This window comes from Hypanus sabinus, chromosome 15 (genome assembly GCF_030144855.1).
Source record: "Hypanus sabinus isolate sHypSab1 chromosome 15, sHypSab1.hap1, whole genome shotgun sequence".
NCBI lineage: Eukaryota > Metazoa > Chordata > Chondrichthyes > Myliobatiformes > Dasyatidae > Hypanus > Hypanus sabinus.
In genome coordinates, this window is record NC_082720.1 from 15,097,245 (window position 1) to 15,113,269 (window position 16,025).

The 16,025-nt window shown below is 39.5% G+C and overlaps 1 long non-coding RNA gene across 5 annotated transcripts in view; it reads right to left on the minus strand.

Annotated features, from left to right (window-relative positions):
- Positions 1-490: 490 nt before the first annotated feature.
- LOC132405312 (uncharacterized) overlaps positions 491-16,025 on the minus strand; it is a 44,373-nt gene continuing 28,838 nt past the window's right edge. For 2 of the 5 annotated variants that reach the window (XR_009515806.1, XR_009515808.1), the window contains 3 exons: positions 15,798-15,930; positions 6,198-10,390; positions 491-3,072 (listed from right to left, as the gene is read on the minus strand). This is a non-coding gene — a long non-coding RNA (uncharacterized LOC132405312). The remainder of the gene's footprint in view (positions 3,073-6,197; positions 10,391-15,797; positions 15,931-16,025) is intronic. The other 3 variants (XR_009515810.1, XR_009515809.1, XR_009515807.1) reach the window with 3 other exon arrangements.

Below are 16,025 nucleotides of genomic sequence, written 5' to 3' on the forward strand. Positions count from 1 at the left end.
ATTCTTCCTTATCTTTGTTTTAAGGGGATGTCCTTGAATTCTGAGTCTGTGCCCCCTAGTCCTCGACTCCCCCTCTGTGCATCCTCACCATATCCACTCTATCTAGGCCATTCAGTGCCTGACAGGTTTCAAAATGAACCCTTTCCCTTTCATTCTTCTAATCTCTTGTCAGTTCCGACATTCCTAGTCTTGGTTTGAATGTATCTGAAGGGATTTCCATGCACAACAGTATCTAGAGTTTCAGGAGAAAGTGTGAAAAACAAAAACCATCCATTGAGCAGCTGTTTTGTGGGTGAAAATGCCCTGTTAATGAAAGAGGTCAGAGGAGAATGACCAGACAGGTTTGATCTGACAGGAAGGCAACAGTGACACAAATAAACATACGTTACAACATGCTTTATACTTAAAACACTTGCAACTGTTGACTGTCTGCATGAAGGGTTCTCCTCTTTCTAAGTCTTTAAAATTATACATAATGCTAAACTCTGAGTGAGTGTTTCAAGTTCAAGTTTATTGTCATTCACCTGTATACATGTATACTGTTAAACAAAACAAAGTCCCTCCAGACTAAGGTGCATAACACTGTACATATAACTCACACACATAACATATAAAGTAATACAGTATACCAAAAATAAATTACAAATAGTAAAATGCATATATGATACAACTTAAAAAGTAAACAGTATAATGCTACTGGCGCTTCCTATTTGATGAGACCTGCATGGTGACAGGGAGTTCAGTAGTCTCACTGCTTGGGAAAGAAGCTGTTTCCCATCCTAACTTGTCCTAATGCGACAGAACTTTATGCCTGTTGTTAGGGGGCCAAAGGGATTGTCGGATGGATGGGAGGGATCACTGACAATGCTAAGGGCCCTGTGCATGCAGCACTCCTAATGGCTATCTCTAATGTGTGAAAGAGAGATGCCTATGATCCTTGCACTCATTATTAGGTACTTATCAGATGACTTGTAATTGCCAGGCCAGATGGTGATGCATCTGGTCAGGACATTCTCAATGGTGCCCCTGTATACACTAGTTAAATGGAGGGGTGGGGAGAGGAGCCTCACTTGCCTCAATCTCATGAGGAAGTGGAGAAAGCTGTTGTGCTTTCTTGACCAAAGTGTGGTGTTGAGGGACCACGAGAGATCATAGGTTATGTGCACTCCCAGAAATATGGTGCACTTAGATCTCTCCGTGGAGGAGCTGAGTATGTGGAGTGAGGAGTAGTCAGCCTGCACAATCTTAATGTTCACAAGCATCTCATTGGTCTTGTTCACATAGAGACTCAAGCTGCTGTGCTCACACAGTTCTACCAGCTGCTCTACCTCTCAGTACACTGTCTCGTCATCATTGGTGATGAGGCCAACCACTGTTGTGGCATCAGCAAACTTGATTATTCAGTTTGAACTGGATTTAGCATTGCAGTCGTGTGTCAGCAGCGGGCTGAGCACGAAGCCCTGGGGAGCGCCTCTGCTCAATTCAGTGGAGCGCAGGATGTTCCTGCCAACACAGATTGACCATGGCCCTTCTGTCAAGAACATTGCAAGTTGCATTTCATAGTTTGATAATGGGAAGAGTTAGCTGAGAGCTCAGTTCCCAGAAAAGGCTGCAGCAGAGAGGCATAGAGCACTACAGCATAGCAACAGTCCTTTCAGTCCATCTAGTCAGTGTCAAACTATTATCCCACCAAATCTCATCGAACTGCACCTGAACCATAATCCTCCATATCCTTCCCATCAATTTATCTGTCCAAATTTCTCTTAAATGCTGAAATAGAACCTGAATCCACCATTTCCACTGGCAGCTTGTTCCACTCTCTCGCCACCTCCTGAGTCAAGTTCCCCTTCATGTTCCCTTTCACCTTTCACCCTTAACCTTTGCCCTCTACTCTCAGTGGCCTCTTTATTAATTAACTCCTGTACCTAATAATCTGTCCACTGAGTGAATGTTCATGATCTTCTGATGCTGTAGCCCAACCGCTTCAAGGTTCAACATGTTGTGCATTCAGAGATGCTCTTCTGCACACCATTATTGTAACGTGTGGTTATTTGTGTTGCTGCTGCCTTCCTGTCAGCTTGAGCCAGTCTTGCCCTTCTCTCTGATCTCTCCCATCAGCAAGGTATTTTTCCCCACAAATCTGCCACTCAATGGATGCTGCTTAAACAATAAATACATGAAATTCCCCAGAGATCAGTAGCTTCAGACAAAAAACAACACCCAGAAAATGTTGGAAGAACTCAGCAGGTCAGGCAGCATCTATGGAAAACAATCGAAGTTTCTGGCTGAGACCCTTCTTCAGGACTGAGAGGGAAGAGAGATAACACTAGGGTAAAAAAAGTGGGAAGGGGAAATAGACTAGCTGGAAGGCAATGGGTAAACCCAAGTGGGTGGGAAAGTTCAAGCGCTGGAGAAGAAGGAATCTGATAGAGAAGAGTGGACCATAGGAGAAAAGGAAGGAGGAGGGGACTCAGAGAGAAGTTTCAGCAATACTTAAGCCACGTCATATTGTCTTACCATTATTATTAGCCAACGTAAGTGGTGTATGTACTGTGTAGAGCAGTGATGAATGCCATAAGTATTGCAATAGGACGGAGTTAATAAACTGTACCAGTGGCTAATGTTCCACTGCTAACAGTAAGTCTGTAGATTGTGACAGAAAGCAACTTTAAAATTCATTGACTAAAGCATGGAATGACAGCGAGATGAACATCAACTGTAAAAAAATTGAGAACATGCAGACAGAGTTATATCAGAAACTAAGACAGGAATAAAGTATTCAACTACTTCAATTATTAATCAGGTTCATGTACTGGGAACAGTTTTTAGATTTTGCCAAGCTTTATATCCCTCATTAGCTGATGCCACTTGTCAGCATTGAGTGCAATTATCCAAATTTGCCATCGGCTCCAAAACAGGAAGTTACATATTAGAGAGAGTTTTCCTGTTCTCATTTTGAGTAACCGCACATCCTCCCTGTGCAGCACTGGTATGACTTCTGTAACAGGCAAAATTCCGCAGGTGTGGAGAGCAACAGAAAAGACAAGAAGCTCTCGATGGGTCATTCAGCATCTGTGCAGAGATAAATGGAGTTAACATAGAACATAGAACAATTCAGCACAGTACAGGCCCTTCAGCCCACAATGTTGTGCCGACCATTAAACCCTGCCTCCCAACTAACCCTCCTCCTTAAATTCCTCCATATACCTGTCTAGTAGTCTCTTAGACTTCACTAGTGCATCTGCCTCCACCACTGACTCAGGCAGTGCATTCCACGCACCAACCACTCTCTGAGTAAAAAACCTTCCTCTAATATCCCCCTTGAACTTCCCTCCCCTTACTTTAAAGCCATGTCCTCTTGAGTTGAGCAGTGGTGCCCTGAGGAAGAGGCGCTGGCTGTCCACTCTGTCTATTCCTCTTAATATCTTGTATACCTCTATCATGTCTCCTTTCATCCTCCCTCTCTCTAGAGAGTGAAGTCCTGGCTATGTTGTTAATGGTCTTAATGGTCTATGTTGTTAATCTCTTACAGAAAAGAAAAACATCCTTACATCAATGTGCTGAGATCTGAATTGAATTGAATTGACTTTATTTCCTACATCCTTCACATACATGAGGACTAAAAATCTTTATGTTACATCTCCATCTAAATGTGCAATCTGCAATTTACAGTAAGTTGTAATAAATAGAATGTACAACAGAACAGTCAACAGAGCATAGAAATACAACTGTATCAGCATGGATTAATCAGTCTGATGGCCTGGTGGAAGAAATTGGCACAGAGCCTGTTGGCCTCAGCTTTTATGCTGTGGTACTGTTTCCTGGATGGTAGCAGCTGGAACAGTTTGTGCTTGAGGTGATTCGGGTTCCCAATGATCCTTTGGACCCTTTTTACACACCTGTCTCTGTAAATGTCCTGAACAGTGGGAAGTTCACATCTACAGATGCGCTAAGCTGTCCCCACCACTCTCTGCAGAGTCCTGCGATTGAGGGAAGTACAGTTCCCATACCAGGCAGTGATGCAGCAGTCAGGATGCTTTCAATTGTGCCCCTATAGAAAGTATTTAGGATATAGGGGCCCCCATCAAACTTCTTTAACTGTCTGAGGTGAAAGAGGTTCTGCTCTGCCTTTTTCATCACATAGCTGGTATGTACAGATCACATGAGATCCTTGGTGATGCGAATACCAAGGAACTTAAAGCTGTTCACCTTCTCTGCCCCGATCTTTTGATGTCAATAGGGGTTAGCCTGTCTCCATTCCTCCTGTAGTCATGGAACAACTCATTTTATTTCTTTTACAGCTTCTTTTTATTTCAGATGTGGCTCTGCTACTTTTGGGGCCTGTTATCTGCATGCTGGCAGTGTTTTTGGATCAATTGGATGATCTGAAACTTTGCTGTCTCCAAGAGAATTCTACAAGTCTGCAAGCAAAGCTTGTGGCGTGGAGCCCAGGAAGACTAGAGATGGGTCGCGTGCCCAGGATCATCTCCATCTCTCTCCGATTAAAGCACCAAGTAAGATAGAAATCATCAATGCAGATTCAGAGGCAAGTGAGTGTCCAGTGCCATCTATGAGCCCCTCACTCTCTGCTGCCAGAGGATGGTGGAGGAGTGTAACAGTTTCTCTCTCCTTCTTGCCTGCTTTTCATGAGAAAAGTTCCTTGTATTCAAGTTACCTCTTTCTCCCTCGATACTATCAGAAGATGGGGCTGGCACAAGTTTTAATCAACGCTGTTTGTGGATTGTGCACTTTAGTTCACACTTATGATGTATTCCACTTTCCGGTTGCTCCTTTTTTATCATTGCTAGTTTGAGTGATTTTGAATTGGGGTGGCCTGTAGATAATGATTACTGAACTGAACTGAAATAAACCTTTTGATTCTGTGTTTCATTTCCTGTGTTTTCACTATCTTTTTAATTGCTATTTGCATTATTTGTCCATTTCTGCACGTGGGAGTGAGGGGGTATGATGTTTTATTTCTTTTGAATGGGTTCCATGGTTCTTCTTTGTGCCTTGGCTGTCCATGGGGAAGACAAATTTTGGAGTTGTGTAATCCATACTCATTTTGGTAATAAATGTACTTTGAGTCCTTTGAATCATCTCAAACTGTTAAGCTAGTTTAGTGCAAAATACATTTTGCATGGAGTTTAAGGCTGCACTAAGTTCTGCTCCCTGCCACCTGACTGGCTTATCAAATGGGTGCAAGTACCCGTTAAAGGAGGCAGTACAGAGTTATGAAGGCTAGTTTTTCCACCATCAATCAGCTGAGGATTTCAAATACTACCAAAACTCATGACTCCATCTCATGTTAATTAAAAGCACATCTGAGGTACAGTGGGAGCCCTGTGCCATTATGACAAAATATCAATAATGCTCAAGCAATATTTATTTGGAAATATTCTTTGTACTTGATATATAGGGTCTTCAGCCTTAATGAGACACTAAGAAAGATAGGAGTGCTTGATCACAGCATCATTATCAGTCAAGGATACATCTTCTCCACCAAGAGAATGGACTAATAATCTACATATATTCTCATAAAAAATGGAGCAAAATTAATCCACCTGACCCCTTGGAGCCTACCCTGCCACTCATTAATGCCATGGCTGATCTTCTGCCTCGGAATGATTTTCCAACACTCTCTCCATATCCCTTCATTCCTTATGTCCAAAAATCTGTCAACCTCTGATTTGAATAAACATAATAGTTCATCTTCCACAGCTGTCTGGAGGGGTGAACTTTAAAGACTTTTTACCACTAGAGTCTTTCTATCAACTCCAAGGAGTAGAAACTCATCCTTAGTTGCGTACATTAAATAAGTCAGTGGAATTGAATTTCAGAGACGCATCAAGCACATGTGGTTGTTAAGAGGTGCCACATTTTATCTATGTCTCATTCAGCAATCACCTACCCTGCCATTAGCTATCTTGCCTACAGATACACATCCTCAATATCACATTCGCCCACCATTGGTAGCTAGATCTTCACCTAACAAAGCCACAACAGTCTGGAACTTGCTCCTTTTAAGTTCCTTGAGATGACTTTCCTTGGCAAAGACATGATTAGAATGTAAATTATTCTTGTTAACTTAAAAAGATAGCAGATCATCAGTCAGTGTCCTGACCTAGCATAAGTGTTCAGTCAAATGAGTACATCATCATCATCACCACCACAACTTGGGGAAAACAATCTCCTACCTTAATGGGTGAGTGAATGTATACATTCCTTGATAACAGATAATTTCACTCCTGAAATGTTCTCTGGAAAGCAATGCCCTGTAAAAATGCAATGCAGCAATATAATTTCTATTTCAATAATGTGTTTTGCTTTGATGCATATTACATCGCTGGATTGTGAAGATAGCTTTGTATTAATTGTATATTGCAGAGAGATGGATGATATAATCTCCTCCCCAGCTCTGTTTTCTAATCAAGATTGCTTACAAATATTAATGCACCAAAGTAGCAAACATTCTGGAGTCCAGTAACTGTATAATTCAGATACAAACATTAAATTATAATTGGTTAAAATTATATATTACAATTTGAAAATTTACAGTGGTATCAATGTTTTTTTCTGTTTTTGTGGGGATAAGATGCATATGCATGAATAGTTTTCACCTTGGCACCAGTTTTTGATGCAAACTATAATTTGAATAATAATGATATCATGGAAACATATGAAATAAGCGGTTACCGAGAAACATTCTTTATTGATAAACCTCCAGTTTATTAAACCTGTTTTATACCTCCCATGAAAGCTGTGTAGATTCCTAGCCAAATGCCAGTTTAACAAATATGCCCACAATGGATTAAAAATTATCTCTTGTTAACAGTTGGTTAACAAGATTCACAAACTGTACCATTTATGGAAAACAAGACATTTCTCAGTGCTGCTGAAAATATATTCTCTCATGTCTAAAGACAGATTTGATATGATACCTGTTTTTATATCTTTAATAAAATCTTTATCTTTAATATTTCTGGTGGGATTATAATCACTTAGCTCAATTTTTCTTACCCATCATACAGTCTTAAACCAAAGAAGCTGATTGTTTGCCTCTAATAAAAAAACTTTTACTAGACTCTATATGTATGTGCACTCGTGGTAATTATATAAACCAATCAGCACTTTTCTGAAGAAACGGATTACAATGTTTGATTGTGATCCTGCTAACTACCTATAGTCATGAGAGTGTGAAAAAATTACTAGAAAGGTTCCAGGGATGATGACTTGCTGCTGGAAAATTAGAATGTGGAACAGAGTCATCGACTTGAAGAAAGATGCAGCACAGAAATAGGTACCCAGTTGTACACGCACACTTGCAATTTCCCACATTCGCATCAACTGCTGCTTATGTTCTTCTACACATTGTGTTCAATTAGTTGACCACCCAGTGCTTTGAGATGCAGGGACAAACCGAAATGCCAGGAGGAAGTCTTTGCAGTCTCAGGGAGTATGTGCCAGCTCTGGGTAGACAGCACCAGAGACTGGAATTTAACCTGATGGAAATTACAGCGGACATTTACAAAATGGAGAAGACAACAGCATCTGTTAATCATAAGCTGGAACAATTTGATTCATACTGGGAAAATGGTTTAACTACATAATGCCTCATAGGCCTGATTTTATTCTCACAAATCAATGAATATTTTGTAAAAAAAAGATCAGTCCCTATTTGTACATAGTTTTTTTTTTCCTTTTGCTTGTTTTTTCTCTCCACTCTTTATCTGTATACTGTATATCTGTATACCTCAGATAAATACTATGTGGAGATTTGTGACATATATGATTATATGATATATATGTACAATGTCTGAAATACATCTTATGGAAATGTTTGTTTGATGATGAACTTCAATAAAAAAATAAATTACAAAAAAAAAGAATTTAACCTGAGCTGGGTGCAGCAGCTCTACTAGCGTCTTTGGGAAATACTTCTTGAAGCAAAGAAAGTTAAAAGGTTTGATGGAGGAGTACTGGATTATGGTGGGACAATGGAGGTCAGCTCTTCATATATGTGGTCAGTTTAAGAACAAGAGATGGATTTCAAGTTTTAGAGAGAGGATTTAACTGGATGGAACAAAGGAACTATTTGTAACGATGATGAAAACGGAGTTAATCTGGCCTGTCAAATAGGATTTGGAAAAATAACTGAGGGAAAATAATTTCCAAGGCAATGGGGAAAGAAATCAGTGGAATGGAGTGTTCAGAATAATTGCTTTAGGAGTTGGCACAGATTTATTGGTCCAAGTATCCTTCTGTATTGTAACAACTAGTCTTGGACAACATCGGAGGCGTGGAGAGGGGAGACTTGCAGCATGGGCAACTGTTGGTCTTCCATACAACCCTGCCCAGGCCTCAGTCGATGGACAGCTGAAAAAGAGGAGAAGAACAACTACATGATTCATTTCCAACACCATTTCAAAGACGGGCTAGATGGTGCCTGCAAAGCTATGTATTAGGAGCAAGATTACCTCTCACCCCCTGGGGCCTGTTCCATTGTTTAAACAGGTTGTAGCTGAACATAGAAATCAACATCAAACTGCAAACTAACAGTAGGGTTGATTAATGTTTTTGTCTTTATTATTCTGATAGCTGACATTGATTCTGAAAGAATACCAAAACTACCAAAATGCGAGGCTGTTCTGGAGATCATTCCTTCTGCCAGTGAATTGTTTGAGGTGAGTAACCCTAGCCAAACCCAAAAAGAACCAATTGTATTTGCATGTATTTGTTTGCCAATGATATCAGCACTGACTTAAATTTTATTAACTGGTCACATTAAAACCTGGAAATAATAAAAGCTGCCATGGAAACGAAACAGAAAAGAGCCTACATTGTCCTATAACCAGCTAACCTTTATGTAGCCTCATGATGAAACGGCACCAGGAGTCAGATAATTATTTCAGATTTTTATCTGAGATGAACAAAATAAATTATGTTGTAGAGATCCAAGGAATGTAAGATTTGTAATCAAGGAAATGGTAACTAAATGATAACCACAGTTTTATGCAACAAGACAGCTTTGACAGTGATTTATATATATCAGCTCAGCTTTTGTGACTCAGGGACATCTTTCAGCAGTGCAGAGTTTTAACAGGATCTGTGAACTTACTTTGTTGAAGTATTGGCAATCTCTGTGAGTCTGGTTATTTTGTTTCAAACTTTGATTTTTATCTACTGCTTCTCATCATGTCCTCCAATAGCTGAATGACAAGTTATCGAATATTAGGGTATGACCAAGTATGACAGAGTATGATGCTGAAATTGTTGGAACAGTAATCCAGAAACCTGATTCAGAAATCATCATAGCAGCTAAGCGAGACAAATTCCATTAACATTTGGTAATTGAAGCAAATCAATCTTTAATAATGATGATCTAGATTTCCTAATGTTCTTCAGGAGAGGAAACCTCACCTGAGATGACTTCAATGTCACTTCAAAATCACCAGTGTGACTTAAACTTAAGTGCCCTCTGACATCGTTCACATTGACAATGGACCTTCTCGTTATGCCCAGAACCTAAAAGTGTATAAATAACAAAAATTCCCTGAAATCTGACCTTCACCTTTTTTTTAAACTGATGAATGTGGGATGATCTCGTTCTGATACAAGGTGGTAAATCCAACATATAATCACAAGCAAACTGAATTGATTTTTATTACGTTTGTTAGAAGTTCACTTTCAATCTCTAAAACAATTCTTTGCTTCAAGGAATCCTCCACAATCAGACTGATTCACTGGTCATCGTCGGTGGCCTGAAAAGTTATTTTAAAAGGAAGATTTGAGGTGGAGGTGAAACCTTGGAACTTTGCATTTCCTAGAAAATCTGATCACCAGGGAGCTAATCTGCAGGGTTCATCATTTATAACTTATATAGAATTTATAATTAATAGGAAATTAACAGATTTGATCTGCTTGTAAATTACTCTAGGCTCATTATATAGTTGGACTAATGACAGTGTTTCATAATTACTTTCATTTACAGTAATTTATAAGAATCCATCCACCTGTCTTGACAACTTGATGTCAATTCATTAGTGATTTACAACAGTCTTTAACTAGCATGAACTTTATCAAAAGGCCTTACATTTTTCTTCCAACACCCACTTTTAACCAGTTGTCATGCTCCCTCTCTAAACTTAATTTGAGAAATTGATTTTAAAACAACCAATTGACATCTACAAAGCTGTTGTAGATGATTCCAATCACATTGCAGCAAAATGGAGATATGGATGAAGGGCACTGTTAACTTTGCCAGTACTGATGAAGCTTACATACCCGGGTAAATCCACTTTTTACCCTACTCCGATGAGAACACCTGCAGCCGCTGGAAATCAAACGGCACACACACAGAATGCTGGAGGGACTCAGCAGGCCATATTTCCTATGGAAAATAGTAAACAGTCAACGTTTTGGGCCCAGACCCTTCATCAAGTGTGGAAGAAGAAGGTGAGAAGTTAGAGGAAGAAGGTGGGGAGAGGGCAGGGAGAGTACAAGGTGATAGGTGAAACCAGGAAAGGTGGAGGAGTGAAGTAGAGATCGGGAAGCAGACAGGTGAAAGAGATAAGGGGGAATCTGACGGAGGAGGGTTAACCCTATTCAGATTCCTTTGATAATAGAGCATTTATCTTGGAATAATATATTGGTCTGTATTTGAACACTTATCTAATTCAAGCATCTGGCCATTTTTCCATCTTTGACATCCTTCATTTAAAATATTTGGCCTAGATGTTATCAGGCTGTTTCAATTTGAAAATCATGTTGGACATGGATAACGTCAGCCTCCAAATCAGCTTGTGGAAGCGATTGAATTCAGGATGCTATTCCCGCCTGAAAAAGGCTCCAAATTCCATGGAATGGGAAAATGAGAATTTGAGTGAAAAATGGTACAATTCACATTCTATGAAGTAGTGATCTGCATGACTTGATCTTCCTCAACAAAGACAATGCTTAGAGAAACACTAGTACACGATACTTATAAACATTAAAATTGTAATGGATATTTTCTTTCCAGAGCCTGACAGGATAATTGCTAACCTCAGCTTTCTAGCACAGCAGCATGAACATTCCAAAGAGTCAAAAATGTTTGTGACAAAGTTAAAATTAAAAACAATATTTCTTGTTCAGATTCTTGGTGTAAACAAAAACCAGTGCTTTTGGGTTTAGGGCTTTGTGGATAGTGAACTCAATACTATCACATCATTATGTTGTATTTTGATAAATTACAGCCATACACCCAGTGTATTATTATACCTGTTCTCTGCTCCAGCTGCTCTCTTTTCTCATGTCCTAATTTTTCCCATTCAATATTCCTCAGCCCCTCTCCCTTAAGTGCAAAAACTATAAGTTTTAAGGTATAAACTTAGTTTATACCTTCACCCTGGCGTCCTTATGATTCTACAATCACCACATCACTGCCAGATGTAGAAGAACTTAAGTGAACATTTTTGGTACATGTTTAAAGTTGATCGTTAATTAATGCTTACACAGGAATGTAAAGAAAAAGTCTGTTTTTTCACTCCATGACAAGTTTCCCTTTTAAATCAACCTTCCAAATTCTTGTGCAACTTGCCAGCTCCACTCAAACAAGTGCAAATTCATCATAGTTTTTTTTTAAACTCAAAAAGATCAAGCTATCCATTTTATTGCCACTTCCACTTTAGTCCCTTTTCCCTCACAACCAGGCCAACCTTCTGCTTAGATTTTCTGTTGTCTTGGACCTGAAATCACAGTTGCTTCCTGAACCTGTTTCCCTTCCATCCTTGGCCTATTACTTAACATATTGTTGAGTGCCCAAGTGATTTTCAACCCAACTATCATGTCAGAAATACATATTCTTTAGAACCCTACTGAGATAAAACATCCCCCCGTCCATTAACATCGACACTGCTGCTATTGACACAGTTAGCCACCCTATCTTCTCTTTCTTTACGCATTTTGAGTCCCATTCTTACTTGTAGTGGCTTGCAAAGACTTCCCATCACAATCTCAAACTATTACCTCTGGAGTTCCCAAGAATCTCTTTCCAGACAATTCATGTTCCTCATACACATTGATGTTCCTTCTTAGGAAGAAATCATTTAAAGCAACATCATCAGGTTCCAAATGTATGTTGATGACACTCAGCTCTGATATGATCAGAGGCACTACATGGATGAAATTGTTTTTGGTCTGGAACCATAAATGTTCTTGAAGAACAATATCAAGAACAAGAGTACAAAGTAATATTCTGTTTAAGATGTTCCAGAATACATCTTACAATTTGACTGTATGTTGAGGGATCCTAAGGAAAAAAAAACCAAAAAGAAACTTCAAGGATAATTTTCCAAGCTTTAATGGTAAGCACACTAAATGCTTTGGAGGTCCACACACGATAAGGAAAACATGAATTTACCTGCAAACCAAAAAAATACTTTGTATGAACTCAATGCTACATTGCTTATATTGACTTCTGTATGTCTGTGATGTTTGTCTCATGAGAATCTGTTGAGGGAAGATGAAGCAAGATGAGTAATTAATCAATCTTTGGACTTCATTTGGAATCAGTCAACTCTACTTTTTGTATTGGGAAGGATTATTATTATTACCTTGAAGCAGAATGGGTGTCTATCAATTCATGAACAAATCAAAATCAGGTTAGCGAAAGAGGTTTATTTAATGATTTTTTTTTCCAGATTAATCTGTTGTCCTATTCCTTAGTTTTCATTGTTGATATGCTCTTGACAGCAATCTTATCTCCAGGTCAAAAGTTTTGATTTTAAGCCCAACTCAAGGTTTGAGCATATGATCCAGCCTCATCATTCAGTTCAATACAATGTTCAGAAACATTGAACTATGGCGTTCTCATAGTACCTGACAATGAATGTGATGATGTGCACAACACTATTTGATGAGTAGCGCTGAGTTCTAGAATTGTCCAGGCCAGCAATGATCAGCGCCAAAGGTTAAGCCGGTATTTAGAAAACATAGAAAACTTACAGCACAATAAAGGCTCTTCGGCCCACAAAGTTGTGCCAAACATGTCCCTACCTTAGAAATTACTAGGGTTACCTATAACACTCTGTTTTTCTAAGCTCTATGTACCTATCCAAAAATCTCTTAAAAGACCCTATCACATCCGCCTCCACTACCAGAGCTGGCAGCCCATTCCACGCACTCACCACTCTCTGAGTAACTTACCACTGACATCTTACCTACTTACCTACTCCCCAGCACCTTAAATCTGTACCCTCTTGTAGCAGCAATTTCAGCCCTGGGAAAAGGCCTATGACTATCCACACGATCAATGCCTCTTATCATCTTATACACCTCTATCAGGTCACCTCTCATTCTCCGTCACTCCAAGGAGAAAAGGCTGATTTCACTCAACCTGTTTTCATAAGGCATGCAAGGACAACATCCTTGTAAGTCTCCTCTGCTCCTTTTCTATGGTTTCCACATCCTTCCTGTAGTGAGGCGACCAGAACTGAGCACAGTACTCCAAGTGGGGTCTGACCAGGGTCCTATTTAGCTGCAACATTACCTCTTGGCTCCTAAATTCAATTTCATGATTGATGAAGGCCAATACACCATATGCCCTCTTGACCACAGAGTCAACCTGCACAGCTGCATTGAGCGTCCTATGGACTCGGACCCCAAGATCCCTCTGATCCTCCAGACTGCCAAGAGTCTTGTCATTAATACCATATTCTGCCATCATATTTGACCTACCAAAATGAACCACTTCACACTTATCTGGATTGAACTCCATCTACCACTTCTCAGCCCAGTATTGCATCCTATCAATGTCCCACTGTAACCTCTGACAGCCCTCCACACTATCCACAACATCCCCAACTTTTGTGTTATCAGCAAACTTAATAACCCATCCCTCCACTTCCTCATCCAGGTCATTTATAAAAATCACGAAGAGTAAGGGTCCCAGAACAGATCCCTGAGGCACACCACTGGTCAACGACCTCCATGCAGAATATGACCCGTCTACAACTACTTCCTACCTTCTGTGGGCAAGCTAGTTCTGGATCCACAAAGCAATGTCACTTTGGATCCCATGCTTCTTTACTTTCTCAGTAAGCCTTGCATGGGGTACCTTATCAAATGCCTTGCTGAAATCCATATACACTGTACCTACTGCTCTACCTTCATCAGTGTGTTTAGTCACATTCTCAAAAAATTCAATCACACTCGTAAAGCACGACCTGCCTTTGACAAAGCCATGCTGACTATTCCTAATAATGTTATGCCTCTCCAAAGGTTCATAAATCCTGCCTCTCAGGATCTTCTCCATCATCTTATCAACCACCGAAGTAAGACTCACTGGTCTAAAATTTCCTGGGCTATCTTTACTTCCTCCCTTGAATAAGGGAAAAACATCCACAACACTCCAATCCTCCGGAACATCTCCTGTCACCATTGATGATGCAAAGATCATCACCAGAGGCTCAGCAATCTCCTCCCTCACCTACCACAGTGGTCTGGGGTACATCTTATCCGGTCCTGGTGACTTATCCAACTTAATGCTTTCCAAAAGCTCCAGCACATCCTCTTTCTTAATATCTACATGCTCAAGCTTTTCAGTCTGCTGAAAGTCTTCAGTACAATCACTAAGATCCTTTTCCATAGTAAATACTGAAGAAAAGTATTCATTAAGTACCTCTGCTATTTCCTCTGGTTCCATACACACTTTCCCACAATTACACTTGATAGGTCCTACCCCCTTGCTATTCCCCCTTGCACTGTTTGTGAGACAATGTTTTGCAGAGATATAGCTGTTATGAATCTAAACTTTGAAGTAAAATTGAATTGAAATTGAAAAGTAAAAAAATTGAATGTGAAGCTCTCAGCGTTGTCCTAAAGACTTGTTTACAGTGTCTTCATAAATGTATTATGTTACAGTATATATTTCTCTGAAGTGGCTGTGATTTGTTTTCAAAGTACAACACTTAATCCACATGTCAGTTAAATCTTCAAGCATTTGGTGCAGTCCAACTGGCATAATTGTTACAAAGCAGTCACATTGCATGATTGTGTTGTTCAATAATATCATAGTAATGCCACATTCAGAGATACACAGAATCTCTGATGTTTTAAGTTGCAATTATCTTTACTTTAGTTTAGTCTTGAGTTGCTCCACTACATTAATTCCTCTGTAAGAAAGAGTTTTTCCCCTTTTGTATTATCAACAGTGCAGAGTAAGATTCATGTTCAAAGTAGATTTATTATCAAAGCGCATGCAGTATATGTCACCATATACCAACTGAGATGCATTTTGTGCAGTGTATTCACAGTAAATAAAAACACAATCAAGTCAATGAAAAATCACATACAACCAAGATGGACAGGCAACCAATATTGAAAAGAACAAATTGTGCAAATACAAAAAGAAAAGTAATAATAAATAAATAACCAAATAAATAACAAGAATATGAGTTGTAGAGTCCTTGACAGTGAATTCATGGTGTGTGAATGTGTTCTGTTTTGGGGTGAGTAAAGTTATCCCATCTGGTTCACTGATGGAGTTTTCCAGCAACGACATGAAAAGGCACTAAGTAGACTGTTCCTTGTTTGCTAATCGCAGCTCTCAATATATCAATTGTTTACTTAACATCTGCCTTTGGTAGTATGTAAACTGTAGTCAGGATCACAGAGGAGAACTGTATTCATAACAGATTCTCTTAATTCTACCAAGTGCTCATGAAAACTTTAAATATAACTGGGAGTATCAGGGGAATTATGCCATTAGTTACATCACATGTATGTTACCTGAGCTATTGCCTCTGGCTCTTTCCTACCTGCCAGTCTTTGTCATAGACTTTACTTTCATTTCTGCCACTTTCCCTTGTTCTCTGTTCAACAAGACTCCTTCTTTGGGTTCCTTTTCCTTTTTTTCTGCTTTTGCCTCCAATGTCTTCATTTCGTTTTGTCCTTTGGAACGGGAGATGGTAAGTGGAATGAGAAGGGAGGGATTGCACTGAGAGTGAACAGATGCTTTTTGTAGGTGATTAGTATTGCAATAAATG